Below are 4,728 nucleotides of genomic sequence, written 5' to 3'. Positions count from 1 at the left end.
TTTAAGGGGGGAAAAACAAACAAAAAAAAAAAAAAAATATATATATATATATATCACAGGAATCACGAGGTCGGAGGATTATTGAAGGGTCATCCAAAATTGACTTTCTAGATCAGTGTTTTTCAACCACTGGTGTTTCCTCCAGATCTCGTCAGGTGAGCCGCGGGAAATTATCCAATTTCACGTTTAAAAAAAAAAAAAAAAAAATTTGCTCTCAGCAGTGTGTTGCAGAGTAATCATGTATAAATACTCTTCACCACTAGAGGGCAGCACAGAACTTTGCCGGTGAAATGTAAAGTGACAGACGTCAGTGTGGTTCATCTCCACCTCCTGCTACCATCTTGTATCAAAGTACTGTGTCAGTGACAGTGATGGAGAAGTTTTTGAAAAGGAAGAATGTGAACCAGGATCTCAGCGAGGCACTATTAAAAAAAAGTCCTTTGTTTCTGGATGTACTGGATTCCTGTTGATAAAACTTTGATGAGAACGACTTTATATTGTTAATAGAGGCTACAGAGTTTCACATTTTAACATTTTTGGGTGGTGGTGTGACTCCAGATTTTTACAAGTACAAACGTGTGCCTCGGCTCAAAAAATGTTGAAAAACACTGGTCTCGAGGTTCAGCCAATCCCAGCCGAGGTAGCCTCCACGTTTTCACTTTAGGTCCTGTTAAACGAGGCCTCGTTTAAACCGTCACGTTAAAAAAACTGTATTTTGAGACGCGGTAAAGTACATTTCTGAACAAAGTATGTGCAAGTATTTCGACATGTTTTCCTCCTCCATTCAAACACTTGACGAGCCGAGAGTTTCGGAAAGAGAAAAACAAACGGCGGAGGAGTGGAGTCGGCTGAGCGCCGCTTTTCAAAAAAAAAGGTGTGAAGATGCTTTAACTCGGTGACGTGTGAGCAGTTTTGGAAACAGATTTTTTTTATTTTATCCATTTTATGTTTACCGAAAAGGGATGATTGATTTTTTACAACCCGCCCCTCCCCCGTCCCTCCCCTCCCCCGCCCCTCCCCATCGTTACCGTCATGATGACTTATCTTTTCTGTCTTTCTCTGGACGACATCCTTCATCCCTCTTTCTCATCATCTCTTAAAGGGACAGGCGCTTTGAAAGTAGCTGCTTTGCACCGGTGCCACTTTATTAACGGAGGAATACGAACCGATACCGAGTACCGATACCGAGTACCGATACCGAGGACTTATTAAACGTCACCAAGCTTAATTTAAGTGACGTCCTTTAATTGGCAAACACAACAATTATACATAGTTTAATGAGAAGTCGATTTAAAAAAATGGTACAAGATCAAATGTGATAATTAGAGAAAAAAATAAGTCAATCGATTAAAAAAAAAATTACTAATTAATAGCATAAGTTTCTCTTAATTGCAATTAATCGCATTGTTTTTCTCCTGAAGACCGAAGCTTGTAATGGATATTTATTCAGGGAAAACCAGGGAATTGATGTCGACTCGGCACGCAGACTATATTTAAATTAAAAGATTAATTTTATAGCGATTTCTCTCTAAGATCAGCAAAATATTAAAAACAGAGAGATTTGGTGGCTCCTGGTCAGCCAACATGGCAACCTGACGTTTTGCTGCAGAATTACATTGCATCATAAAATTCGGCTTTTCAAAGCAAAGCTAATGACTTTCACTTTCTCAATCGTCGGGTATCTTTTAAAGTGAAACTTTCCACCTTAATATTAATAATATAATAATAATTTAATAATATAAACTGCACATTCTGCTGCTCCGGTAAGGGAGTTAAAAAATTCCGTAAAAGTGTTTTAACGAATTAAACGTTTCAATTCAATTAACTAAATTAACCCGTGATTTTTGACAGTAGTAATATATATAATATATAATAAACCTGACTCTTCACCTGAGTCAGCGCTTTAATATTTGCATTTATGGGAGGTTTTTAGGAAGAACCATGTTTTCATCTTTGTTTTTATATTTTTTTAGATTGTTTTTGACCTTGTCTGGTTTTATGTGGGACAACGGATGTGAATTTTGCCTTTCGCTAGACCTGGAATATTTACAGTAACCTGTTCAGTAATATGTGCTGTCCCGTTCAAATAGACAATACAATAATTAATATAATATCATATAAAGGGAATAAAGGCACATGAGCAATGGATGAATATAGGTGGGTGAAGGTGAAGCTTTAAGCCCCGCCCACTAGAGCCCAAACCATCTTAGTCCCGTCCACGTGACACCATGAACACTAGCTTGAAACTCGTTAGCATGTAGCATGTAGCATGGCCGCTAGCTCTGCTGGGAGTCACATTATGGGAAGGACTTGCAAACGACTTAAAATTGTGTACATTTTGTGTTTAAAAAAAAAAAAAGAAACATTGAAAGATAAAATAATTCATGGTTATGATGAAAAATTACTTGTGTATATATATACATTTTATTTTTTTTCTGCATCACTGCTGTACCAGGGTAACTTTATAAGTTTTCAAGGGAAACGCAAAAAAATCAGCCTTGGCTTCAGCCAAAAAAAAAAAAAAGAGTTCTCTGTGCAGTATCGGCATCGGTGCGGGTGTCGGTGTCGGTTCTGGTATCGGCCTCGTTGCTAGTATCGGCCTCACTACTGGTATCGGCCTCGGTACTAGTATCGGTATCGGCCTCGGTACTGGTATCGGTATCGGCCTCGCTACTGGTATCGGTATCGGCCTCGGTACTGGTATCGGTATCGGCCTCGGTACTGGTATCGGTATCGGCCTCGCTACTGGTATCGGCCTCGGTACTGGTATCGGCCTCGCTACTGGTATCGGCCTCAGTACTGGTATCGGTATCGGCCTCGCTACTGGTATCGGCCTCGCTACTGGTATCGGTATTGGCATCGCTACTGGTATCGGCCTCGGCATCGGCCTCGGTACTGGTATCGGTATCGGCCTCAGTACTGGTATCGTATCGGCCTCGCTACTGGTATCAGTATCGGTACTGTTATCGTATTGGCCTCGCTACTGGTATCGGCCTCGGTACTGGTATTGGTATCGGCCTCGGTACTGGTATCGGTATTGGCCTCGCTACTGGTATCGGTATCGGCCTCGGTACTGGTATCGGCCTCGCTACTGGTATCGGTATCGGCCTCGGTACTGGTATCGGTATTGGCCTCGCTACTGGTATCGGCCTCGGTACTGGTATTGGTATCGGCCTCGCTACTGGTATCGGCCTCGGTATCGGTGCGTCCCTAATAAGAAGCACGGGAACGTTTGGGCCTCGGCAGCTTGACCCAGACTTCACCAAGACGTCTGGAACGCCACAATGGCGGCGTTGTAGCGGGAAAACAAGAGGCTGGATTTTCACACGTCGACCACAGAAGCTGCCCTGGGCGGCACTCACCTCTTTGACTCGGGGGGGGGCAACAGGACGGGGGGGGGAGGGATAAGATAATGGCTGCCACTGTGTTTGCTTCGCTTTACACCTCGTCCAGCCAGAGGCTCGGCGGGGGAGGGGAAACAAAATGGGTAAAAATCACCGGCGAAACAAGCGCGTGAGAGGCGTCGTTCTAAAAAAAAAAACCCCAAACCATGTAATTGAATGTGGATTAATTCAGACGAAGGCACGTCTTCATCCTGACCACGATGTCGATTCGCACGACAAAATCCTTTCATTGGTGTTTTAATCTCAGCGGGAATGTTTCCACGGTATCTGGGTACTGATTGTTTTGACAAGCCCTGGTTGTTATTATTATTATTGTTATTATTTTGACAGGAAATAATCTCACAAATCCACCAAATAGGCCAGAAATGAACAAACTTGTCGCCGTTTGGGGAAGAGAAATCATCTCACTAGTAAATTAAAGTTAACTGAGATGTTTATCGGGATGTTTTCCTCAGAGTTCAGTTTGCCTCTGGCAGGAAAAGTTTTATTTATTCATATTTTTTTTTTTTAAAGGCATCATTAAGTTTTTCTTGGTGAATCAATAAAATGTCTGAGTTTAAATATCGATATCTTGATTTTGAGTGGAAAGCGTCGACGGTGGATGTTCCCGTCTGGGCGGTTTTTTTTTGGTCCGTCAGCCGCTCGTATTGTTATTTATTTGGTTTGTGGCCATTTGTCAGCAGGGTTCCTGATGGATTTAGAATTATTGAGCCATTTCTGTCAGCATGTTGTGGCTTCTGTGTCTGTTTACGTGGCAACGGTGGTTTAAGACTCTGGAAATGACTTCCTGAGGTGGAACTTTTTGAAAATGCTCCGGCTCTGTGTGAACGAGGGAGGGGGGGAGGGGGGGGCTGGTAGTTCTGCACATGCTCAGTAGAGCCAAACAGAACAAAGTTTCATCTATGATGTCGTGACTCCGAGACTTTGTGCTTTTATTTTGATAGTCACCTTAATCACAATCCAACTTGGTAGTTTTATTCTGACGGTCAACGTAATAACAATCCAACTTGGTGGTTTTATTTTGACAGTCGCTATAATGACAATCCAACTTGGTAGTCTTATTTTGACAGTCATAGTAATAACAATCCAACTTGGTCGGTTTTATTTTGACAGCCACCGTAATGATAATCCAACTTGGTAGTTTTATTTTGACAGTCAGCATAATGACAATCTATCTTGGTAGTTTTATTTTGACAGTCACCGTAATGACAATCTATCTTGGTAGTTTTATTTTGACAGTCACCGTAATAACAGTCCAACTTGGTAGTTTTATTTTGACGGTCACTGTAATAGCAATCCAACTTGGTAGTTTTATTTTGACATT

Source organism: Blennius ocellaris (genome assembly GCF_963422515.1).
Source record: "Blennius ocellaris genome assembly, contig: SCAFFOLD_169, whole genome shotgun sequence".
NCBI lineage: Eukaryota > Metazoa > Chordata > Actinopteri > Blenniiformes > Blenniidae > Blennius > Blennius ocellaris.
Note: the sequence above shows the minus strand (reverse complement) of the source record.